The 27,719-nt window shown below is 36.1% G+C and overlaps 1 long non-coding RNA gene across 3 annotated transcripts in view; it reads left to right on the top strand.

The window, feature by feature from the left end:
* Positions 1-27,719, top strand: part of LOC118932334 (uncharacterized) — a 925,389-nt gene that overhangs the window by 634,328 nt on the left and 263,342 nt on the right. For 2 of the 3 annotated variants that reach the window (XR_008994104.1, XR_008994103.1), the window contains one exon: positions 24,675-24,789. This is a non-coding gene — a long non-coding RNA (uncharacterized LOC118932334). Of the gene's footprint in view, positions 1-12,586; positions 12,938-24,674; positions 24,790-27,719 lie in introns of those variants that run through there. The other variant, XR_008994106.1, reaches the window with a different exon arrangement.

Genomic DNA, 27,719 nt, shown 5'->3' with positions numbered 1-27,719 from the left:
GTCAAATGGTATTTCTATTTTGAATTTTTTGAGGAACCTCCATACTGCTTTCCACATGGTTGAACTAATTTACATTCCCACCAGCAGTGTAAGAGGTTTCCCCTTTCTCCACATCCTTGCCAACATTTGTTGTTAGTCTTTTGGATGGTAGCCATCCTAACTGGTATGAGGTATATCTCATTGTAGTTTTAATTTGCATTTCTATGATGATAAGCAATGTGGAGCATATTTTCATGTGCCTGTTGGCCATCTGAATTTCCTCTTTGGAGAAGTGTCTGTTCAGAACCTCTGTCCATTTTTTAATTGGATTATTTGCTTTTTGTTTGTTGAGGTGTGTGAGCTCTTCATATATTTTGGATTTCAACCCCTTATCGGATATATCATTTATGAATATATTCCTCCCATACTGTTGGATGCCTTTTTGTTCTACTGATAGTGTCCTTTGCTGTACAGAAACCTTTTAATTTGGTATAGTCCCACTTGTTCATTTTTGCTTTTGTTTCCCTTGCCTAGGAAGATATGTTCATGAAGAAGTTGCTCATGTTTCTGTCCAAGAGAGTTTTGCCTATGTTTTCTTGTAAGAGTTTTATGGTTTCATGACTTACATTCAAGTCTTTGATCCATTTCGAGTTTACTCTTGTGTATGGAGTTATGCAGTAATCCACTTTCATTCTCTTATATGTAGCTGTCCAGTTTTGCCAACACCACCTGTTGAAGAGATTGTCATTTCCCCATTGTATATCCATGGCTCCTGTATCATAAAGTAATTGACCATATTTGCTTGGGTTAATATCTGAACTCCCTATTTTGTTCCACCTGTCTATGGATCTGTGCTTCTGCCAGTACCAAATTGTCTTGATTACTGTGGCTTTGTAGTAGAGTTCGAAGATGGTAAGCAAGATCCCCCTGCTTTATTCTTCCTTCTCAGGACTGCTTTGGTAATTTGGGGTCTTTTGTGGTTCCACATGAATTTTAGAACTATTTGTTCCAGTTTCTTGAAGACTACTATTGGTATTTTGATAAGGATTGCATTGAATCTGTATATTGCTTTAGGCAGGATGGCCATTTGGATAATATTAATTCTGCGTACCCAAGAGCATTGGATGAGTTTCCATTTATTTGTGTCCTCTTTAATTTCTCTCAAGAGTGTCTTGTAGTTTTCAGGTATAGGTCTTTCACTTCCTTCATTAGGTTTATCCCTAGGTATTTTTTTCCTTTTGATAGAATTGTGAATTGGAATTGTGTTCCTGATTTCTATTTCTGCTAGTTCATCATTAGTGTATAGGAATGCAACAGATTTCTGTGTATTAATTTTTCATCCTGTGACTTTGCTGAATTCAGATATTAGTTGTAGTAGTTTTAGAGTGGATACTTTAGGGGTTTTTATGTATAATATCATGTTATCTGCAAACAGTGACAGTTTGGCTTCTTCCTTACCAATCCAAATGCCTTTTATTTCTTTGTGTTGTCTGATTGCCTAGGTGAGGAACTCCAGTACTATGTTGAATAAAGGTGGGGAGAATGAACATCTTTGTCTTGTTCCCGATCTTAGGAGAAAGGCTTTCAGCTTCTTGCTGTTAAGTATGGTGTTGGCTGCTGGTTTTGTCATATATTGCCTTTATTATGTGGAAGTACTTGTGCTCTATAACCATTTTTTTGAGAGTTTTTATCATGAATGGGTGTTGAATTTTGTCAAATGCTTTTTCAGCATCTGTGGAGATGATCTTGTGGTTTTTGTTGTTTTTGTTGATGTGGTGGATCATGTTGATGGATTTTCGAATGTTGTACCATCTTTGCATCCCTGAGATGAATCCCACTTGATCATGGTGTATGATCCTCTTGATGTATCTTTGAATTCAGTTTGCTAATATTTTGTTCAGTATTTTTGCATCTACCTTCATTGTGGATATTGGTCTGTAATTTTCTTTTTTTGTGAAGTCTTTGCCTGGTTTTGGTATTAGAGTGATGGTGGCTTCATAGAATGAGTTTTGTAGTATTCCCTCCTCTTCTATTTTTGGGGAAACTTTAAGGAGAATGGATATTACGTCTTCTCTAAATGTGTGATAAAATTCAGCAGTGAATCCATCTGGTCTAGGGGTCTTGTTCTTGGGTAGTTTTTTCATTACTGATTCAATTTCATTGCTGGTAATTGGTCTGTTTAGATTTTCTGTTTTTTCCTTGGTCAGTCTTGGAAGGTTACATTTTTCTAGAAAGTTGTCCATTTCTTCTAGTTTATCCAGTTTGTTAGCATATATATTTTCATAGTATTCTCTAATAATTCTTTTTATTTTTGTGGTGTTGGTCGTGATTTTTCCTTTTTCATTTCTGATTCTGTTTATGTACGTAGATTCCCTTTTTCTCTTAATAAGTCTGGTTATTGGTTTATCTATTTGTTTATTTTCTCAAAATACCTGCTCTTTGTTTCATTAATTTTTTCTATTTTATTCTTCTCAATTTTATTTATTTCTTCTCTAATCTTTATTATGTCTCTCTTTCTACTGACATTGGGCCTCATTTGTTCTTCTTTTTCCATTTTCAATAATTGTGAATTTAGTCTCTTCACTTGGGATTGTTCTTCTTTAAAGAGGCCTGGATTGCTATATACTTTCCTCTTAGAACTGCATTCGCTACATCCCACAGAAGTGGGGGCTTTGTACTTTTGGTTCTATTTGTCTCTATATATTACTTGATCTCTGTTTTAGTTTGGTCATTGATCCATTGAATATTTATGAGCATGTTAAGCCTCCATGTGTTTGATAGCATTTCTGTTTTCTTTTTACAATTTATATCTAGTTTTATATCTTTGTGATATGTGAAGTTGGTTGGTACAAATTCTATCTATTTTAATTTACTGAGGCTATTTTTGTGGCCTAATATGTGATCTATTCTGGAAAATGTTCCATGTGTACTTGAGAAGAATGTGTATCCTGCTGATTTTGGGTGTAGAGTTCTGTAGATGTCTGTTAGGTTCATCTGTTCTAGTGTGTTGTTCAGTGCCTTTGTGTCCTTATTTATTGCATTCTATTTCCTCTTTTAATTCTGTTAGTATTTGTTTCACATATGTAGGTGTTCCTGTGGTGGGTGCATAGATATTTATAATGGTTATATCCTCTTGATGGAGTAACTCCTTTATCATTATGTAATGTCTTTCTTTATCTCTTGCTAGTTTCTTTGTTTTGAAGTCAATTTTGTCTGATACTAGTACTGCCACACCTGCTTTTTTCTCCCTATTGTTTGCATGAAATATCTTTTTCCACCCCTTCACTTTTAGTCTGTGTATGTCTTTGGGTTTGAAATGAGTCTATTGTAGGCACACAGAGATGGGTCTTGCTTTTTTATCCATTCTATTACTCTGTGTCTGTTGATTGGTACATTTAGTCCATTTACATTAAGAGTGATTATAGATAGATATGTGCTTATTGTCATTGCAGGCTTTGGGTTCTTGGTTATGAAAGGTTCAAGGGTAGCTTCTTTCCTATCTAACCATCCAACTTAACTCATTTATTATGCTATTATAAACACAGTCTGATGATTCTTTATTTCTCTCCCTTCTTCTTCTTTTTCCTCCTCCACTCTTTATATGTTAGGTGTTTTATTTTGTACTCTTTGTGTTTCCCTTAACTGATTTTGTGGATAGCTGATTTTATTTTGCATTTAGTTAGTATTTGGTTGGTCTACTTTCTTTGCTGTGGTTTTATTATCTCTGGTCACATCTATTTAGCCTTAGGAGCACTTCCATCTAGAGCAATCCCTTTAAAATACACTGTAGAGATGGTTTGTGGGAAGTACATTCCCTGAACTTTTGCTTATCTGGGAATTGTTAAATCCCTTCTTCAAATTTAAATAATAATCTTGCTGGATACCATGTTCTTTGTTTGAGCCCCTTCTGTTTCATTGCATTGAATATATCATGCCATTTCCTTCTTGCCTGTTAGGTTTCTGCTTAGAAGTCTGATGATAGCCTGATGGGTTTTCCTTTGTAGGTGATCTTTTTTCTCTCTCTGTCTGATTTTAATACTCTGTCCTTGTCTTTGATCTTTGCCATTTTAATTATTATATGTCTTGGTATTGTCCTCTTTGGGTCCCTTGTGTTGGGAGATCTTTGGACTTCCATGGTCAGAGAGACTATTTCCTTCCCCAGATTGGGGAAGTTTTCAGCAATTATTTCTTCAAAGAAACTTTCTATCCCTTTTACTCTCTCTTTTTCTTCTGGTACTGCTATAATGTGAACATTTTTCCATTTGTATTTGGAACTTCTCTTAATATTTTTTGATTCATACAGATCCTTTTATCTCTGCCTCAGCTTCTCTGTATTGCTGTTCTCTGATTTCTATTCCATTAACAGTCTCTTCCACCTCATCCAGTCTGCTCTTAAATCTTTCCATTGTTTGTTTCATTTCTGTTACCTCCCTCTGGACTTCATCCGTTAGCTCTTGCATATTTCTCTGAAGATCCATCAGCATGATTATGACTTTTATTTTGAATTCTTTTTCAGGTACCTTGGTGATTTAAGTCTCACCAAGTGCCCTCTCAGGTGTTTGAGGGATTTTGGACTGAACAAGGTTCTTTTGCCTTTTCATGGCAATGGGAGTGGTCATTGTCCAGTGGCACATATGTCATCTGGGAAACCAAAGTCCCTTCCTGCTTGCAGTTCACTTTGCCCATCTCTGCTCCCTTTGCTGGTCAACCGCACACAGGGAGCAGCCTCTGGGTTAATTACTTAAGCTTTCATGGGTGAGGCAGCCATCAGGATGGCCTAGGGCACTAGTGTGGGTCACAGGCCAGAGATGCATGTTCACCCCCAGAACAAAGCCCTTTGTACCTTCCAGACTCTGCACCTGTTTCCTCAGTGTGTGCTGGTTAAATGCGCACAGGGGTTAGCCTCTGGGTTAATACCCTAGGCAGCTGTACGTGGGGCGGCCCTTGGGATGGCCTAGCACACTAGCAGTGGTCACAGGTGATTGGCGTATGTTCTGCTGCAAGAATGGAACCCCTTAGTGCCTCACGAACCCTGCACCAGTCTCCACTGCCTATGCTGGGCAGCTGTACACAGGGAGCAGCCTCTGAATTAACCCCTGAGCTGCCATGGGTGGGATGGCTCTCAGGATGGTGTAGGGCACTGACAGGGTTTGCAGGCAAGCAGTGCTTGTTCACTGTGAGAACAGAGCCCCTTTGTCCTTCCTGGACTCTGCGCCAGTCTCCTCTGTGCCAGTCAACCACATGCATGGGACATCCTCTGGGTTAATCCCCCAAGCTGCCTTGGGAGGGCCAGCCCTCGGGATGGCCTGGGGCACTGGCGGGGGTTGCAGGTGAGCACATATAATTGCCCCGAAAACAGAGCCCCTTCATGTTTCCTGGTCTCTGCACAGGTCTCCTCTGTCTATGCTGGTCATCTGTGCCAGGGGGCAGCCTCTGGGTTAATCCCCTGAGCTGCCATGAGCAGGGCAGCCCTCAGGATGGCCTATGGCACTGGCAGGGATTGCCAGTTTGCAACACATGTTTGCCATGAGAACAAAGTCCCTTCGTGCTTTCTGGACTCTGTGCCCATCTCTGCTGTCTGTGCTTGTCCCCTGCACACAGGGAGCAGCCTCTGGGTCTGGGCCAGATAGCCACATGCAGGGAGAATACTCTGTGTGGTTTCTATGTGTGGGCCTGCTCCTCAGCTCTTCTGCAGCAATGGAGGGTCAGCCAGTTTGCTTGCAGTGCCAGAGTGGAGGAATGAACTGCAGGCTGCTTATCACCATGAGGGGCTTCAGAGCTGCATTGCAACCCAGGGGGTTTGGGCGCCTGAAGTTTCTTAAAGTTCTCAGCCTGCTGGGCTGCATGTGCCAGGATGATTTTGTCCACCTTTTAAACTCTTGTCCCTTTAAGACTTTTAAAGTACCTGCTTTTCATTTGTTCCAGGGCAGCTGGCTGTGGGGACCTGTTTGCAGTCTTAGTCTCAGATTTTGCTTTTCTGTTCCTCTAATAACCAGTACACCATGCAATGTGTCTGTGCTCCCGGTGCAGATTACTAGGGCTTGTTATTTAGCTTCCACTCCCTCCCCACTCTGATTCTTTTCCTCCCATCGGTGAGTTGGAGTAGGGGGAGTGCTCAGTTCCGCCGGGTCACGGCTTTGTATCTTACTCTTTCCTGTGAGGTATTGAGTTCTCACAGATGTAGATTTAGCCTGGCTAGTATACTGTATCTTCTGTTCACTCTTTTAGGATTAGTTGTATTTGCTGTACTTTCAAAATATATATGTTTTGGGAGGAGATTTCTGCCACCCTACTCATACCACTATCTTGAGAATCTCTGCCCAGCACCAGTTCTTGAAAAAGAAAAATTCCCTCCTCCTTAAGTTATCTTGGCACTCATGTTAAAAATCAGTTGACCATAAATGTAAGTCTTTATTTTGGGACTCTCAATTCTATCCATTGATCTGTAGGTCTAGCTTTATGCCAGTACCACATTGTTTATTACTATAGTTTTAAATTAATTTTTAAAGTTGTCAAGTGTGTATCCTCACACTTTATTCTTCTTTTACATATTGTTTTGGCTATTCTGGGTCCCTTGATATTTCATATAAACTTTGCAATTTGCTTTCCATTTTCTCTAAAAATATAAATTGGGATTTCTATAAGGAATTATGCTGAATTTGTAACTGGAAATTTTACTTTTTTGGTTAGTTGTATGTGTGTGTATATGTGTGTGTATTAATCTTTTAAAATTCATGACTATGAAAACTGCAAATGTATTCTAATATTGGCTTTTTGATAGCACCATCTGTTTTAAGTTTATATGGCCTTTAATATTAATTGTTTAGCCTTCATGCCAAAAGTCTTTTCTATAAGAAATATTACAATTTAGTTTAAATGTTGGCTTGTCTATAGTAACTTTTTAGTCAAAATAAGATACTCTATTCCTGATTTACCACCAAGGGACCATTCAATCAATATTCTCTTATCTCCTATGAGTTGTAGATTTACTAGCTATTTTTAAATATTATGAAGCAGACACTATGCTCAATGTATTTTATATACTTTAGCAATTAATCTTTGAAACAACCTGAGTTCAGTATTTTCTTCCATATTTTATAAAGAGAATGAAGTTGTAATATATGTGTCAAGTAACCAGGGTTATACAGGTAGGTGGTGATAGACCAAAGGTTTAAATTTAGTTCTGCCTAACTCCAAATATTGTGTTGTTAGTATTAGGAACTTTCTTGTGTGAACTGAGATTTATCTCTGAATTTATCATTTGTTGGCCTTAGTTCTGCATTCTAAAGAGTCACAGCATGTTTACTCTCTCTACCACTATAGTTCCATCTAAACTTCTCCCATTTTCTCTGTAGACTAATTATTAAGAATCTGTAGACCTTTCAGTGTTGAACAAGATACAGTATGCATTTTAATTTATTAATATTCATAAAAGAAAATGCTCCCTAAAATAATGTATATAGTGGACCCAAACAATGTAATCTACATATAGATTGGTTATTGATACATGAGATATGCCCAAATAATCTAGATGAAATAGAATGTGTACAGAGGTGATTCCAGTTCTTTAGATACTAGTGGCTTTGACTGTGTAGATGAAATGGGAAACAGTGTCCTTACCTGAAATTTTTATATTGAAATTGAATTGACCCCTTTTTGAGTAGGATTTAATGAACACTTCATTTAGAAATGTATTACTCTTAATTACATACCATAAATTTGTTTTGATATAACAAGTGACATATCCATAATCTACTTACTATGATAAAATATAACAAGTGATAAATACTTAGGAAAGATGACAAGACAAACTTAAAAGCTGAAACTTAATAAATTAATATTTAAAAGCATCTGGAAAACAAATATTTTTGTTGGTAATCTGAGCTTTAATTCATTCAGAGATAAGCAGTAAGAAAAAAAAATCATAACCAGCCATACTGCTGTTTGTACCTCAGAAAAAAATTTCTCATTGAAACAGTTACTGGACTATTCAACATTGAGGGAATTCATTCTGCCTTACTAAAATAAATTCAGAGCTTTAGTCTTTTTCACCTGAGATATTATTACTTCAGTTAATTTTTTACTTTATAATTTTAATTTGTCTCCTCCATCTATTTTTCCTGATTTTTCATCCCTAAAACACACCTGCCTGTTATAAAATAGAGCAGTAATTTTTCCATTCCACTCTCAAACTCATTTATACACGCAGATCATGGATGGGTGTTACTTCATGTAGTCAGAAAGACCCAAACCCAAAGCTACAGGCTGCCTGCATCCCTCTTTTAAAAGGACATGAAGGGTAAACTCTAATGCATCAGAAAGAGTTCTGGATTCATATTTCTGTCTCTAATAGGTAGGGCAGGAAAGAATGGTAGCATAGCTGTGATATATTTATCATTCCTCTTCTAACATCTTATCAGATACACATCACTTCAAGTATAATTCTAAGATGTATCTAAACTTGGCTTTCCAAACTTATTTTCTGTGTTTGCCTCTCATAATCCATGAACAAACTGAAATGACTTTTCTTGATTCCAAATAATAATCATAATTTTCTCAAAATCAAAATCATCATAATAAATGGTTCTGCTATCATATGTACCTTGGCATCATTATCATCATCTGGACATAATTTGTCAACTTGAGGAGACAGCCTGAGAGACATTGATTCCTAATTTTGTCATCCATTTTGCACTGCATCTTTCAGTTGTTTTCATTTCATTCTTTTTTATCTGAAATATATTTTTAATAGAAATAACAACAGAAAAATATAACCCAAGGAGTTCTGTTCTCTTTTTGTAACACATCAGTACTTTATAATTGACCAAGCAGTGGGCTTATCCTCTCTTTTATTTTCTTTGAGGGCTAATATAATTTAAAATCATATCCCATAAACAAACAAATAAAAATCATGCCAAATAAAACCCTAAAGCAAACAAAAAGTACCACCACCAAGACCGACCCAAACATTTTATGGTGTGTTTACTTTTATTTTATGATCACAGACCAGCTCTGAATTCTAAGCAACACCAGTGTACCTCTTGGAGACCTTCACACTGTTTCATCTTAATGAGATTGAGGGAAGTAAGGAGAGTTTACTTCATACTATAAAGTCACAAGTCTACTAATTGGTAGAGGTGGGTGTCATTCTTTAAGTCCAAGTTTAGTGCTACTTCTTCCATAATATTTTTCTTGGAGTCAGTCCAAACTATGGTGCCTAAAAATTCAGCTTTGGATTCCTTAGGAGCCCACTTTTTGAGTGTAAGTGTGATTTCACAAGAAGTATGCTTCTAATGATCAAGTTTATCTGTTATGAATCACAATTAATTTTACTTACTTGTGTTTCTGACTCATTTGTCCTCTTATTTAGAGAGGTAAAGCATGACCAATCAAATGTATGCTTCAGCTTGGTAGGGTTTGTATAGGCTACTTGAAGATGATCAGAACTGTCCATTGCTTTGCTACTGACTTTAGTCCTCAGTCAGACAAGAATCTTGTCTCTAATGTTTCCTGCCAATCTCATTCTTTACCCAGGCAAGAGCTGCTTTCTTCCCATTTGAGTTCTAAATATGCTGGTGTTCATTTATTTATTTTCCTGCATTGTTCAGTTTGGGTTTCCTATATGACAAACAAGAACATTAAAAAATAAAGAAATACAAAATTCAAGTTACTTATCTTTCCACATATGTCATAAATTTTTTCTTTTCAATTATGTAAAGACTACTTTGTAATTATATGTCTATTACAGTCCAGCAGATTTTCCCATCAGTAAATTACCCAGATGGGATGAGTATTTTATAGTTTAGCTCTTTTTTAAGTGTCTCCTGCCTCTTATAGTGTGAATAGCTTTTCTCTTTCTTCATATTTCAAAACACTTCAATGGAAAAAAGGTATTATTGTTTCTATTATTTATATATTACATTGCTTTATATATTACATTGTTTTATATTTATATTTATATATTATATTTATTTTATGTTTTTATTTATATTATATTTATAATCATTTGTATTTATATATTAGGTTGTTTTATATCCTATCACTATTATTTTCTGCTGCCTCTAAAGATCAAACAATGCATAGGAAATTATCCCAAGGGAAACATTTAGTTATGTGTCTTTATATAGATCATGTAACTTTCTGGGCTTCATTTGCTTTTTACATATTAATTTAACAATGATTTGTTAATCTGCTTTCCTATGCACTATTAGACTAGGAGCTTGAATAAAAGCACTCTGAGGTGGAGTGAGGAAGATGTGAGGGCATGGGGTTAAAATATCTCAGAGAAGGAAACATCTGGGATAAGTTTTAAAGGATAGGAAGAAAGAGCTGAGAGAAAAGGACATGGAGACGGGAGCAGACAGGGGTAGTCTAGACAGAAAGGATAGCTTACCCAAACCAGTGAGTGGAAGGAAAAGCCAGATATCTGGGGAAGTACAAGCAGTGAGCAATTACCAGATCAAAAAGTGTGGGGCAGGGAATCTGTGGAGAAGAAATTAAAGAATGATGGAATGCAATAAAATAATATCATGTACACCATGTTAAGTAGTTTGGAATTCATTCGGTAGATGATCTAGGGGATTTGTTGAAAAATTTTAAGTAGGGATGTAATGTGGTCATATTTTTATTTTAAATAGATTTCTCTAAAATAAATGTAGTGAATAGATTTGAAAAGTCTAAAAACATTGATGAGACAGTTGATCCATTTGTGTTCTCAAGACAATGTGAATTATATATTTTGGTTTAGTAAATGTGGGCATTGTATTACTCTGAAAAATGGGACAATACAATTTACATGGCTGAAGAAAGGAGATAGTATTTTGTCATCTAGGAACTTTTAATACCTACAGTATATGAATTTAGTGTAGAGTCAGTATCTCTCTTACATCTTGAATGAATACACTTTTTAGTACTATGACCTGTTAGATATTGTGTTAGGTACTTACATCTAGGTACTAATTTAATTTGTATAACAAACAATTCTGACTATGTAATGTAATTACAGATTACTGTAAGTTATAAGTGTTACTGGGCTGAGTTTGTTCTCCTCAGTTCTTGTCCTCCCTGTAACAAAGAACTGAAAGGCAGAGACACAATAGCAAAGCAGACCAAAAGTTTTATTTGAATACACTCCAAGGGAGGAGTGGGACAGAGTCAAGCTAGACAAAGGCCTTGATCCCTTGGGCAGTAGGCCTTTATATTGCAGTCTGGCTAGGAGGTGCCTCTTTGCTTGACAAGGTGGGGTTATTTGATTGACAGATTCATCTATATAGCCATCCTTCTTAGTGAGAGTGTCCTTTCCCATGATGAGGTGTGGATTGGGCAGTTCTTAGTTTTGTTCAACTGCACCCACATTGGGATCTGGATGGAACTGATTTGCCCTGGTCCCGACGGGCAAGAAAGTTATCATCTGCAAAGCCTTTGTTGTCTTTCACATGGGACCCCCTACCTGGGGAGAATTTGGGTGGTTTTTTTCTTTGAATCTTATCTGGGCAGATTTTTCCCTTGAACCTTATCTTCCCCTTCCCTGCCTGTTCATGTATACTCACTCTACCTACCTAACATTCCTAATGTAAGTATGTGCTATTTTTCCTATAATACCTTATTTTAGTCTCACAGAACCCTATTAAGGAATTTTGGTTATTCCCATTATACAGACTGTAAAACTATGATTCAGAGAGCCTAATGCAAGGTTATATAACTAGTAAGTGATGGGGATTAAATTAAATCCGGGTCTATGTGCCTTCAAAGCTCACTCTATTGGTCTAGAAAGGGTACATAGCACAGTGGATTGTATTGAATAAAATGCAAATTAGAGTTCAAATAATAACCAAGGATGCATAGCACATGGCATATCCAGTCCAACCCAGATCCTCTGATTTTAGGCATAGAGCTCATTCCACTGCCCTGGAGTTGTCTCCCTATTATATCTCTGCAGCTGCATTCTGAAAGCCAAAGCTCCTCAAGAACCACTTCAGACCTTGGACTCTGATTGCTTCTGGACTACCAAACAGAGCTTAAACCTGGACATTTCCCACTTCTCCATCCCCTCTGACATGATCAAAAGTGATCATCCAGCTTCTCAAAATAACTCGATTGTATTTTATTGACAAGTTTTAAAGTTGGTAGTGTAATTTGATTTAATACACTACACAATTAACCATAATGCACCATTCCACAATCATTTATAATATGCTTATCTCAAACCGCAAAAAGGGGCTCTTTTATTTAAATTACATTTTATTTTTAGAACCCTTATTTCCAATTTTTTTTTCTACAAAGGATCTAGAATGTGTTTATTTTGGGGACAGGTTTAAGCTATAATTTACATTTTGTTTAAACTAAAATTTACATTATTTTCCCAATTATGTTTTTATATGTCAGCTCTATAGGTATTAAAATGTAAATAATAGCCATCCTCATTTCAATGAGGGAAATAAAATAAAATAAAATAGAAATGTCTTCATTCATTAATTTATCCACTCATTGTATATACAAATCATCCAGTTGTCTACTCTTCATCAAATTAGCTTCTCAGGAATTATGATCTTCATGACCATCACAGGTACTCTCTATCTTATTTCTTATTTTCCCTGTTTTTTCTCAGGTATTGTCACTGTTGGTCACACTCCCCTTCAAGAGGGGCTCTTCTCTGCTTCAGAAGTGCCATTCTCTGCTTATTCCCTTTTAATTAAGCTATTTAATTTTGTATCATTTAAAATGCTAGCCAGTCCAATGTATGCTCCAAGAACTAAGACACAGGTATTAACTAATCTTCAAAAAGTGGTACATTTTATGAACTATTAAAATAATGTGTTACATTCTTCAAAATCTCTAGCTATAAGTTGTCCTGGAGACTTCCATCTATTGAAATTCATGCATTTGGTATTGAAGACAAATTTTTCATTGCTCAAATAAAATCAGAATTATTGCATACATGTTTGGAAGGCCAACTTTCTTATGAGATATGTTTCTAAATCCTAAAATTTCTAGGAGCTTCCATTCTCCAACCTGAGGTAGTATTTCTATACAGTATTTTCCTAGTAGCTTCCAGGTAGCCTTACCCCCTCTAACCTTGGGTCCAGATTAAGATATATGAGGTAGAGTAACTTTAGTTGATCTTTAGACCTGCAGAAATAGAAGCACCCAGTGACCCCACAATCAAGTGAGTTAATGCTTTATGCCACTAAATTTATGAGTGGTCTGTTATGGTGCATTATTGCTGCAATAGCTGACCAATACAGAAGTTGAAGCTTGAACTCTGAATGTAAGATTTTATTATAAGACAACAGAGAGGACATCAGATTTGAAGACACAAAATATTTTGGCTAAACCGCAAACTCTAATAAAAGTTTGAGCAGCAGGCAGGAAGTGGAGATATGAGGAAACGAGACTGGGGTTGAGATGTTCTACATACAATGGAAGAGAGGCCCTTACAGTCTCCCTAAGGAATAAAAAGATAAATTGATGGATTCTCAAGATGGTAGCATGAGTAGGGTGGCAGAAATATCCTCTCAAAACCATATATATTTTGAAAATACAGCAGATACAACTATTCCTAAAAGAGTGAACAGAAGATACAGTACAACAGCCATGCTACATCTGCGAGAACCCAACATCTCACAGAAAAGGGTAAGATACAAAGCTGTGACCCAGTGTGACCTGAGCAACCCCCTGACCCCAGCTCACTAGTGGGAGGAAAAGAATCAGAGTGGGGAGGGAGTGGAAGCACAGGACTGCTAAATAAACAGCCCTAGTAATCTGCACTGGGAGCACAGACACACATTGCATGGTGTATGAGATTTTTGAGGAACAGAAAAGCAAAATCCGAGACTAAGACTGCAAACAGTTTCCCACAGCTGGCTGCCCTGGAACAAAAGAAAATAAGGCACATTAAAAGTCTTAAAGGGACAGGAGTTTAACAGGTGGACAAAATCGTCCTGGCACACTCAGCCCAGCAGGCTGGGAACTTTAAGGAACTTCAGGCACCCTAAACCCCTGGGTGGCAACGCAGCTCCGAAGCCCTTCATGGCAATAAGCAGCCTGCCATTCATACAGCCCAATGGCACTGCAACTAAATTGGCTGACCTGCCATTGCTGTGGAAGAGCTGGGGAGCAGCTCCACCCACAACAACAACAGAGAGGCTTCTCCCTGCATGTGGCTAACAGCCCAGACCCAGAGGCTGCCCCCTGCATGCAGTTGACCAGCCCAGATGGTAGAGACTGGCGCAGAGTCCAGAAGATACAAGGGGCTTTGTTATCACAGGAAACACGTGCTGCTCACTTGAAACCCCTTCCAGTGCCCTAGGCCATCCCTAGGGCCACCCCCACCATGGCAACTCAGGGGATTAACCCAGAGGCTGCAACCTGGTCCCCGTTGACTGGCACAGACAGAGAAAACCAGCACAGAGTCTGAGAAGCATGAAGGGGCTCTGCTCTGGTGGCAAACACAGACTGCTCAACTACAACTTTGCCAGTGCCCTAGGCTATCCCCAGGGCTTCCCTGCCTACAGCAGCTCGGGATTAACCCAGAGGTTGTCCCCAGTGCACAGTTGACTGGCACAGACAGAGGAGAAAGGCCCAGTGTCCAGGAGGGAAGAAGGGGATCTGTTCTGGCAGTGAAAAAGCACCACTGGCCAGTGAACTCCGCCAGTGCACTAGGGTGTCCAAGGGCTGCCATGCCCACTGCAGCTCAGGGAGTTAACCCAAACGCTGCTCCCTGTGTGTGGTTGACCAGCACGGGCAGCAGAAACAGGCAAGGTGAACAGCAGCAGGAAGGGATTTGTTCTCCCAACTAACACAAGTGCCACTCACTGGTGACCACTCCCACCATGACAAAATGGCAGAAGAACCTTGTTCAGGGTGAAATCCCTCAAACACCAGAGAAAGGGCCTGGTGAGACCGAAACCACCAATCATCCTGAGAAAGAATTCAAAATAAAAGTCATAAGCATGCTGATGGAGCTACAGAGAAATATTCAAGAGCTAAGGGATTAATTCAGGAGGGAGATAATGGAAATTAAACAAACAATGGAAGAATTTAAGAGCAGACTGGATAAGGTGGAAGAGACTGTTAATGGCATAGAAATCAGAGAACAGGAATACATAGAAGCTGAGTCAGAGAGAGATAAAAGACAATGTAGGAAAGAATTTCAAAAGAATTGTGTGACCAATCCAAATAGAACAATATCCGCCTTATAGGGGTACCAGAAGAAGAAGAGAAAGAAAAAGGTATAGAAATTGTCCTTGAAGAAATAATTGCTGAAAATATCCCTGAACTGTGAAAGGTAATAATCTTTCAGACCATAAAAGTCCACAGATCTCCCAACACAAGGGACCCAAGAAGGACAACACCAAGAAATATAATAATTAAAATGGCAATGACCAAAGATTAGGACAGAGTATTAAAAGCAGAAAAAGACAGAAAAAAGATCACCTACAAAGGAATACCCATCAGGCTATCATCAGACTTCTAAGCAGAAACCTTACAGGCCAGAAGGAAATGGCAATATATATTCAATGCAATAAAATGAAAGGGCCTAGAACCAACAATTCTGTATCCAGTAAGATTATTATTTAGATTTTAAGTTGGGTTTAAACAATTCCCAGATAAGCAAAAGTTGAGGGAATTTGCCTACCACAAACCATCTCTGCAGTATATTTTAAAGTGACTGCTCTAGATGTAAGTGCTCTCAGGCTAAATAGATGTCATCAGAGATAATAAAACCACAGCAAAGAAAGTAGACCGATCAAATACTAACTAAATGAAAAAGAAAATCAGCTATCCACAAAGTCAGTTAAGGGAAACACAAAGAGTACAAAATAAAACACCCAATATATAAAGAGTAGAGGAAGAAGAAGAAGAAGAAGGGAGAGAAATAAAGAGTCATCAGATTGTGTTTGTAATAGCATAATAAGTGAGTTAAGTTAGATGGTTAGATAGGAAAGAAGCTACCCTTGAACCTTTCATAACCAAGAACCCAAAGCCTGCAATGACAATAAGTACATAGCTATCGATAATCACTCTTAATGTAAATGGACTAAATGCACCAATCAACAGACACAGAGTAATAGAATGGATAAAAAAGCAAGACCCATCCATATGCTGCTTACAAGAGACTCACCTCAAACCCAAAGGCATGCACAGACTAAAAGTCAAGGGATGGAAAAAGATATTTAATGCAAACAACAGGGAGAAAAAAGCAGGTTTTGTAGTACTTGTATCAGACAAAATTGACTTCAAAACAGAGAAAGTAAAAAGAGATAAAAAAAGAACATTACATAATGATAAAGGGGTCAGTCCAACAAGAGGATATAACCATTTTAAATATCTATGCACCCAACACAGGAGCATCTACATATGTGAAACAAATACTAACAGAATTAAAGGAGGAAATAGAATGCAATGTATTCATTTTAGGAGACTTCAACACACCACTCGCTACAAAGGACAGATCAACTGGACAGAAAATAAATAAGGACACAGAGGCACTGAACAACACACTAGAACAGATGGACCTAACAGACATCTACAGAACTCTACACCCAAAAGCAGCAGGATGCATATTCTTCTCAAGTGCACATGGAACTTTTCCAGAATAAATCACATACTAGGCCACAAAAAGAGCCTCAGTAAATTCAAAAAGATAGAATTTGTACCAACCAACTTCACATATCACAAAGGTATAAAACTAGAAATAAATTGTACAAAGAAAATAAAAAGGCTCACAAACACATGGAGGCTTAATAACATGCCCCTAAATAATCAATGGATCAATGACCAAATTAAAACAGAGATCAAGTAGTGTATGGAGACAAATGAAAACAACAGCACAATGCCCTAACTTCTGTGCGACACAGCAAAGGCTGTTTCTAGGAGGAAAGTATATGGCAATCTGGGCCTACTTAAAAAAGGAAGAACAGTCCCAAATGAATGGTCTAAATTCACAATTATTGTAACTGGGAAAAGAAGAAAAAATGAGGACTAAAGTCTGCAGAAGGAGGGACATAATAAAGATCAGAGAAGAAATAAGTATAATTGAGAAGAATAAAACAATAAAAAAAATTAATGAAACCAAAAGCTGGTTCTTTGAGAAAATAAACAAAATAGATAAATCCCCAGCCAGACCTATTAAGAGAAAAAGAGAATCTACATACATAAACAGAATCAGTAATGAGAAAGGGAAAATCTTGACTGACACCAGTGACATACAAAGAATTATTAGAGAATACTATGAAAATCTGTATGCTAACAAATTGGATAACCTAGAAGAAATGGAACAATTCTAGAATAATACAACCTTGCAAGACTGACCCAGAAAGAAACAGAAAATCTAAACAGACCAATTACCAGCAATGAAGTTGAATCAGTAATCAAAAAACTACCCAAGAACAAAACCCCCAAACCAGATAGATTCACAGCTGAATTTTATCAGGCATTTAGAGAAGACATAATATGCATTCTCCTAAAACTTTTCCAAAAAAATCAAATGGGAGGGAATACTTCCAAGCTCATTCTATGGAGATAGCATCACTCTAATACCAAAACCAGGCAAAGACACCACACAAAAAAAAGAAAACTACCAACCAATATCACTGATGAACATAGATGCAAAAATATTGAACAAAATATTAGCAAACTGAATTCAAAAATACATCAAGAGGATTATCCACCATAATCGAGTGGGATTCATCTCAGGGATGCAAAGATGGTACAACATTCGAAAATCCATCAACATCATCCACCACATCAACAAAAAAGAAGGACAAAAACCTCATGATCATCTCCACAGATGCTGAAAAAGCATTCGACAAAATTCAACACCCATTCATGATAAAAATTCTCAACAAAATGGGTATAGAGGACAAGTAACTCAACATAATAAAGGCCATATATGACAAACCTGCAGACAACATTATACTTAACAGCAAGAAGCTGAAAACTTTTCCCCTCAGATCAGAAACAAGACAAGAATGTCCACTCTCCCCACTTTTATTCAACATACTAGAGGTCCTCGCCATGGTAATCAGAAAAAAACAAATAAAAGGCATCCAGATTGGTAAGGAAGAAGCCAAAGTCACTGTTTGCAGATGACATGATATTGTACATAAAATACCCTAAAGAATACACTCCAAAAGTACTAGAACTAATATCTGAATTCAGCAAAGTTGTAGGATGAAAAATTAATGCAAAGATATATGTTGCATTCCTATACACTAATGTTGAACTAGCAGAAAGAGAAATCAGGAAAAGAATTCCATTCACAATTGCATCAAAGAGAATAAACTACCTAGGAATAAACCTAATGAAGGAAGTCAAAGATCTAGTCCCTGAAAACTACAAGACACTCTTAAGAGAAATTAAAGAGGATGCAAATAAATGGAAATTCATCCCATGCTCTTGGATAGGCAGAATTAATATTGTCTAAATGGTCATCCTGCCTAAAGCAATCTACAGATTCAATGCAATCCTTATCAAAATACCAACAGCATTCTTCAACAAACTGGAACAAATAGTTCTAAAATTCATATGGAACCACAAAAAACCCCGAATAGCCAAAGCAATCCTGAGAAGGAAGAATAAAGCAGGGGGACCTCGCTTCCCAATTTCAAGCTCTACTACCAAGCCACAGTAATCAAGAAAATTTGGTACTGGCACAAGTACAGACCCATAGACCAGTGGAACAGAATAGAGAGTCCAAATATTAACACAAGCATATATGGTCAATTAATATACAATAAAGGAACCATGGATATACAATGGGGAAATGTCAGCCTCTTCAACAGCTGGTGTTGGCAAAACTGGACAGCTACATGTAAGAGAATGAAAGTGGATTACTGCATAACTCCATACACAATAGTAAACTTGAAATGGATCAAGACTTGAATGTAAGTTATGAAACCATAGAACTCTTAGAAGAAAACACAGGCAAAAAGCTCTTGGACAGAAACATGGGCAAGTTCTTCATGAACATATGTCCCCTGGCAGGGAAACTAAAGCAAAAATGAACGAGTGGGACTATATCAAACTTAAAAGTTTCTGTACAGCAAAGGACACTATCGATAGAACAAAAAGGCATCCTGCAGTATTGGAAAATATATTAATAAATGCCATATCTGGTAAGGGGTTGACATCCAAAATATATAGAGAGCTCATGCAACTCAACAAACAAAAAGCAAATAATTCAATTAAAAAATGGCAAAGGATCTGAACAGATACTTCTCCAAAGAAGAAATTCAGATGGCTACAGGCACATGAAAAGATGCTCCATATTGATAATCATCACAGAAATACAAATTAAAACCACAATTATATATCATCTCACACCGGTTAGGCTGCCCACCATCCAAAAGACAAATAACAACAAATGTTGGCAAGGATGTGGAGAAAGGGGAACCCTCCTGCACTGCTGATGGGAATGTACATTAGTTCAACCATTGTGGAAAGCAGTATGGATGTTCCTCAAAAAACTAAAAATAGAAATATCATTTGACCCAGGAATTCCACTCCTAGGAATTAATACTAAGAATGCAGGAGCCCAGTGTCAAAAAGACATAAGCACCCCTGTGTTTATCACACCACTATTTACAATAACCAAGAAATGGAAGCAACTTAAGTATCCATCAGTAGATGAGTGGATAAAGAAGAGGTGGTACATATACACAATGGAATATTATTCAGCCATAAGAAGAAAACAAATCCTACCATTTTCAAGAACATCAATGGAGCTCGAGGATATTATGCTCAGTGAAATAAGCCAGGCAGAGAAAGACAAGTACCAAATGATTTCACTCACCCTTTGGAGTATAAAACAAAGTAAAAACTGAAGGAACAAAACAGCAGCACACTCACAGAACCCAAGAATGGACTAACAGTTACCAAAGGGAAAGGGACTGGGAAGGGTGGTTGGGAAGGGAAGGATAAGGGGAAAATTGGGCATTATGATTAGCACACATAATGTAGTGGGGTGCACAGGGAATGTAGTATAACACGAAGAAGACAAGTAGTGTTTCTAACAGTGGCTGTAATGGGGTATGTGGTGGGGATTTGATAATGGGGGATTTCATAACCATAATGTTGCTCATGTAATTGTATATGAATGATCCCAAATTTTAAGTAAATAAAGAGAAGTTCATGCTAAATTTCTCCAACAGTAATTGGAAACATCTGTTGTGTGCTAATTCCTTGACAGAATTCTGGACGTCTTCTTAACAATTATTCTAGATGAATACATATAGCAATTAGGAAAAACAAACAATGCTAACAAAACCACCATTAAAATTTCTACCCATGCATTTATGTGACTTGCAGGCAGGGAAGCAAAGGAACCTGGCTCAGGTGAGTTTCAGCTGAGCCTAGATTTCTAAAACTGGAGAGGCAAAGTAGAAGCATCTCACCCACCAGACAATAAGGCAGTTCATCTCATATGTGGAATAATTAAATATGCAATGTTTTGGGTTCCTTATAATTAGAATAAAATTTTTGTATGCATTACTAGTAAATGTAGAAAGTTTGATTGAAACTTAGTGTCTGCCATGTTAACAGTGATTTTCAAACACTTTTCTCCTCCTATTCTCATAATTTAAGATAGCAACAAAAACAAAAACTTTGTATCTTTCTAACCTCTTAAAATTGATATTAAAGAAGCTCCTTATATGCCTAATTTGGTGGAAAATATTCAATGTCCAGTGCAATTTACATACTAACTTTAAAAATTAAAACCGTCTTTTCTTTCATTTTTATTTACTTTCATGTTTAATGAAGAGAAACAGAGTAGCTTTTTTTGTAAACCAAATTTTTCTACTTCCCTCCTCTTTTCCTCTTTAAATTTTATTTTTTCTTAGTTTTGAATAGGTTATACCTTTACTTGGTTCAAAATCAAAATAGTAACAAAAGACAAACATTGAGAAGCCTTGTTTCTACACCTGTTCCCCCCAGGTAATCACTTTATTAGTTTGTTGGTATAATGTCAGTGTTTTTAAAGCATATCCAAGCAAACATAAATATATATATTCTTCTGCTCTCATGTTTTTTCATGAAAGGAAGCATACTGTATAAAATGAGCTGATTTTTTTTCTTTTAACAATGATATTAATTTCCTATTGTGACATTTACCACAAATTTAGTGGCCTAAAAAAACAAAAATTTATTACCTTACAGTTCTAGAGGTCAGAAGTCTCAAATCATTATTTCAGGTCTAAAATCAAGATGTTTGCAGGGCTGATTCTTTCTGGGTGCTCCCAAGAGGAATCTATTTCTTGCAGCTTTTAGCTTCTAGAGTTAGCTTTGGCATTCCTTGATCCAGTATCTGCTCCAATTTCACATCACCTTCTCTTCTGTCATTAAATCTTTCTTTGGCTCCCTGTTACAAAGATAATTGAGATTACATTTAGAGCCCTCTTGGATTCCAGAATACTTGCCCCATATCAAGATCTTTAACTTAATTACATTTATAAATTATATTTTTCCATATAAGGTAACAGGTTCTGAGAATTAAGATGTGGGTATATTTGGTGAGATGCATTATTTAGCCTCACAAGGAATATGTCCTGGAAATCAATCCTATCAGTCACTAGATGGGCAGCTTTCTCACTTTCTTTTTGTACCAGCATAGCATTTCCGTGTATATCTGTACCATAGTTTATTAAACTAATATTGTACTGATGGACATTTTTTTTATTTTACAGACAATGCTGGATTAATAACTTCATAAATGCAACATTTTGGACCTGCACATATATATATGATATATATTTAAGTATAAATACATATAATAAATAATTACTTATTGTGTCATATAGTTATTTAACATGTATTTAATGTGTTTAACATATTTAATTATAAATACATATGACATATATAAAGATATAGAAATATAAAATACTAATTTTGATACCTATTAAACATTAAAAGGAAAATTTCATAAAAATATATATACTAATCAATTGGATTGACTTTATAATTAACTCTTGTTTCTAAGGATAAATTTATATTGCTTATTAGAGTGAGGTAGTATTTGGCATCAGTTATATTCTGCTTTTCTTTTCATACATATAAGCTCTGAGAAACCTTGTTCACACAAATATAGATGTGAACTAAAAAAGCTACAGTAATATCTTCAAATTATTCAAAATCCTTTTTAATCATATACTTAAAATCTCATAGTGTCTATCATCAAAAACTATTTAATAACTTACCAATAACAATTATGTGCTCTTTTAACTTCTGCTGAACACAACAAGTAGGTGGAACCCATTGAACTGAAATATTTTTGTTGTTCCCACTCATCAAAATTATCCACTTTTTCAAAATCAAAAGCAACACTTTGAAAGTATTTGAAAATCATTGCTACATTTTGCTATTCTGGAGTTTGCACCTACTAGAAAAATGGAAGATGGTAAAATCTGGGAGGCAAACAGTTGGAGAAGAAAAATTAGGAAGGAAAGTTAGGAAAAGGAGCAAAACTCAACTATGTGTTCCCTCTTGGGCAGCACAATTTTGGTTACATATATATAAGAGAACTGAAAATTGATTTCTCTAAAATACTATTTTTGTATACTACTTGTGAATTCTTCATGTACCCCCATGATATAGATACCCACCCAATATTGAAAACTACAGCTGTTCATTGCTTCAGAAAGTATTCTCAAACACTGAAGGGTATGCTTTTATTCTTTTCTTAAATGGTATACATAAATTTTAGAAACATTGCATTACAGCAAAGAGTCTTTAAAATAATCCCTCTTGAAGAGCAAAGATGGTCTCTTCTACTTAAATTGCTCAGAATAACTCTTGGTGCTTGCCAAATATGCATAGATAATAAATGCTTATGGACTGGTTAACAGAAAGTTATCAAAAGTAAATGCAGTGCATAAATATCTAGTTCAAATTTGGTCCGCTTGCTGTTCACCTGCCAGTTCCTTCTAATGGAGTCACAGTCTTGGCCCTGTTAGGAAGCATCTACCCTGTTCGACTGTCTATATAACTGTTGGAGGGCAGTAAGTCAAATTTTTCTTGCTGTTTCAGATGTTTGGCTGGGGCTTGAAAGTGGAGCACAATGGGTGTTAAGTGACCTCACGTTCTGTAGAGGTGCTAGACCATCTATGCAGAACTTGTTGGAAAGTTGCCCAAATTCATTCTGCAACAGTTAACTCATCAGCACCTGACACTTATATGTGAGAGGAGACTAGTAAATTATTGAGTGAAGACTGATGAATAGGGATTTCTTTGGGGAAAATTTTGGAGGGCTATGCTTTTCCTGTCCATTTCTTGTGGGAAGGATGTGCTCCTTTTCAATTTAAGCCATATGAATAGTACTTCAAGGAACCAACCAAAGAGCTTGGAGGTATAGAAATTCATGCTTGACACTCACTAGGAAAAAAATAGTTAAAGATTGTCAGGTATTAGCCAGGAAGCAGATTAAAGAGAGAGAGGGCTTAATAGGGAATGGCTCTTATTTCCAGGTATTTGGTGGAAGAAAGTGAGTGTTCTCTTAGATTAAGAAGATGTTGAGTAATGTAGCCAAGCTTGAGCTAAGGTGACAGGACCCCAAGAACAACAGGCCAGGTGAGACATTAGCAAGAAGATGGAAGCTAAAAAGAAACTCTAGAGGTGTCACAGCACCTCAGTGAAGAGTATGAAAGTGGAAGGTACTAGAACTCCCAAGAGAGAGCTGATATTTAGTCACTGGCCATAAAGAGGGCTACAATTTTCAGATTAAAATAGTATCAATTAATTCAAGTCTTTTGCCCATTTTTTAAATCAATTATTTATTTTCTTTTTTACTAGAATGTATGAGTTCCTAATATATTTTCCCAAAGATGATATACAAATGTCAACAGGTATATGAAAATGTGCTCAACATCACCAATTATCAGGAACATGAAATCAAAACCACAATGAGATATCCCCTCATACCTGTTAGGATGGCTAAAATCAAAAGGACAAGATATAACAAGTATTGGTGAGGATGTGGAGAAAAGGGAATTCTTGTACAGTGTACAGTGCAATTTGGTACACACATTATGTAAAACAGTATGGTAATTCCTCAAAAAATTAAAAGTAGAACCAGCATATGTTCCAGCAACTCTACTTCCAAATATATATCAAAAGGAAATAAAGTATCTTATAGATATTTATGCAGCCTCATACTCATATCAGCACTATTCATAATAGCCAAGACATGGAGACAACCTCAGTGTCCATTGATGAATGAATGGATAAAGAAAATGTGATATGGGATAGATAGATAGATAGATAGATAGATAGATAGATAGATAGATAGATAGATAGATAGATAGATGGCAGATGTAGATATATAGATACACACACAATGGAATATTATTCAGCCATTGAGAAAAGGATGCCTTGCCATGTGCAACAACATGGATGAAACTAGGAGGCATTATGCTTTGTAAACAAGATAAAGACAAATACTGTATAGTGTGACTTATATGTGGAGTCTGAAAAAAACTGCACTTATAAAACAGAGAGTAGAACTAGGGCCTACTGCCAAAGTTCCCCACCACTAGTAGATACTCTTTGTAAATGCCCATAGTTAAAAATATAAAATAGACTTTCCTAATAAGAAGAATATTCAAGCACTTTATTCTGCTGAAGTCCTCTCAAGTGTGAGTATAAAAAGGGTTTTTTTTCTCTTTGATATTCATGATTTTGTTTTGTTTTGTTTTCTTCAGGTGTTAAAGGAACAATGAGATAAAGCTGCTGATTTGGGTGGATATTTCAGCTTCAGATTTCTATGATGAAAATGAGAAGACTGAAGTGGATAATCCACCAGAAGATGCTGCTGAGGTAGGAGACCCAGAATGGGAAGAAAATGTAGTGAGCAACTTAGAGGGGGGAAGGGATGGACATGCATGAGAAGGCAGTTACCTCTCAACTCCTTCCAGTCAGTGCAGATATTACTAAATGATCCAGGAATTCATTTCAGTTTATACTAGATGGTCTTTGCAAATGTTTCCTAATAAAATGACAGTGGCATCTACTGCCAAAGCATGAACATAATGAGGAATCTAAGGACTGAGATGTCCAGGTATGTTGAGCAGAAGCCAAATACAACCTCTACTTATCTTTTCTAACCTTTCCTTAAGTACAAGACCTTTTTTCAAGTTAATAATTTAAGCATTGTACCTATTTTATGTGAGGCAATCTACTAAGAGTTTATATATATATTTCATTATATTTATATTTTTAAATTATTATTATATATATTTCATAATAATTTATTTTATATCCACCACAAGTCCTAAAGGGATGTGTTATTATTCCCACTTCTTATGTGAGTCTTAGAGAGGTAAAACAACTTGAATAAACAGAAAATTGCAGAATTTAGAAACAAACTCAGATGCTAGACCCCAAAAACATGTTCCTAGCCTCAATACTAGATCACCCTGTCTCTTCGGTTCAAGTGTATGGGTATTGATATCTCCTTAGAATTTATGCTCAATTCTATGGTCAGATCCTAATTTACTTTACATCTTAACTACTTAATATTTGAAACAAATCAGAAGCAATTGATAAAATGTCTCTTTTTCTTATAGGTATATCTTTGCTTTATTAAAGTGTACCCCATTCTCTAGGTTGCCTAGTCTTAAAATCCAGGTGACTAAATTAATTCAAGAAACTACTGTGTTGGTTGGGGGAAAATATATTATAAAACTGGTACCATGCCAAGACTCCTTACAAAAGTAACAGTCTATCCATTATCTATCCATTATCCATCCGTTAACAGGTTCTAGAAAATAAAGTAGCTGAAACACACAAAAAGAAGATAATATAAATTGAAATTAAAAGGAATAATAAAATACTTCTGAAATTCTAATATTATTTTATTGATTTTTAGAAATTCATATTGATACATCTAAAATATTGCTTTTTTTAGGGACTATGTACAATTATGTATAATTTGTGTTTCTTTTAAAATGATAAATTTGACCTAATTTAAACAAGTATTAAAGAATATAGATATTGAGGGCAAGAAATGACTGGGAGTCATATAAGGCCAGGTACTTTATATTTTCAAATAATATTAAGTTTTAGGGCTAATAACTACATAAAAAGAAATTTAAAAATGCCCTTTATGAACTCTATTTCATAATCTTTAAGTGCCAGAGTGCTATCCAGTTGAGACTTGGAGGTGTGAAGTGATCAATGGAGAAAAGGTGAACAGTTCTTAACATAAAGCTAATGACTCAACAGATTGTTCAAACTTTATTCATTGGTTATACGGTCTTTCAGTTTCAGACCAAGGTAGCTTATACCATTGATATTTGAATTATAAAGCTGAGTATCAATTTAAAAGCAGTGCTATTGGTGTTAGTTTTTGCCTATTCCAATTTTCTCTTTTTGAAATGTGTTGTTACACATTTGCATTTCAATGTGCATGTTTTCATTTTTGCATCGTCACACCTATGAATCATCTTTTAAAGAAGTTTTGTTTATTCTCAGCTAAGAAATATATGAAAAACCAAGAAGCTTCTAAAAGGTTCATACAAGCATAAACAGAGAAAAGATACATTTATCTTATTCTAATGATTCTCTCAGAAGCATAGTAGAAAGAAAACTATCCCTGTGATGTAAAGTTTATCCCTAGACTTCATTTTTCTTGCTTATATATACAGTAAAGTGATTAATATTTATAGAAGCCTGATTTTTAATTTATAGCCCTGATTTCTCTCAACAAAAGTTTCCAATTAGTACCAATAAATTGGTATGATGGAATTCCATCCTGTATTTTACAGCTAGATAATCTTCTAAGTGTTCCTGCATTATAAAATTCCCCATCTAAGCACCAGTCACTGAATTCTAGAATGCAACTGAATGTCCGAAGGTTAATATTGTTACCAAGGTAAACAACCAAAAGTGTGTAATGTTGGAAAGTGTGGGGAGAGGGTTAGGACTAGGATTCTGAGGCATCACAAAAATATGAGTGGAAAAGAGATCATTGGTATACTATATTCTGCAGCTCTCATGGAAAGTAAAATATCCTTCTGGTCAATAATGCTGTCACAATAGTCTATTTCTATGAGTGTCTATTTAAAATTTTGGTATGCTTTCAGTAAAAATTTAAACTATATTTTTCTCATATTATGTAGTTTAAATTCATATTATTTCAATAAATATGTCTCGATATGGTATAGAGGTACTACATTTCAAACACTTAATACCCTTTAATCACTAATTTGAACATTATAAGTGGATGCACATGTCTATCTGTATATTGTATACAAGTATGATTAATCATGTCCATATGTGTTACCATATGCATTTATAAGAACTTTAAGCAACTGTTCCTGGCCTTATTCCATAGTATCCAATCTGTACTGTCAAAGAAATTGGACCTTAAGTAAGTATCTCTCAAACTAGGTCATGCCACTTATTGCTTCTGTTTTTTCAGATGCTTTGCCATTACCTGAATAGATCAAAGGATTAAAGAAAAAAATGTTCATGAGATATAAAGCTGTGGCACCAAATTTGTCCAAATAACTTGAATTGTTATCATTATTATATTTTGATAATGCGTGTGTGGGGAGGTGGAGGGGTGTTGTTTCATATCTTCCCTTAGGAGACATGAATATTTATAGCTAACCTGGAATAGGTTCAGATGAAGCAGGAAAAGATAAATATTTCTCTCCATGCCATCTTAGCCCAGAAGAAGTAAAAATATAATTGATTAAATACAAAATCAAATATCCATAGCCAATTAAATAACTACCTTTGAA

Source organism: Manis pentadactyla, chromosome 2 (assembly GCF_030020395.1).
Source record: "Manis pentadactyla isolate mManPen7 chromosome 2, mManPen7.hap1, whole genome shotgun sequence".
Taxonomy (NCBI): domain Eukaryota; kingdom Metazoa; phylum Chordata; class Mammalia; order Pholidota; family Manidae; genus Manis; species Manis pentadactyla.
Note: the sequence above shows the minus strand (reverse complement) of the source record. Positions and strands in the feature narration are given on the sequence as shown.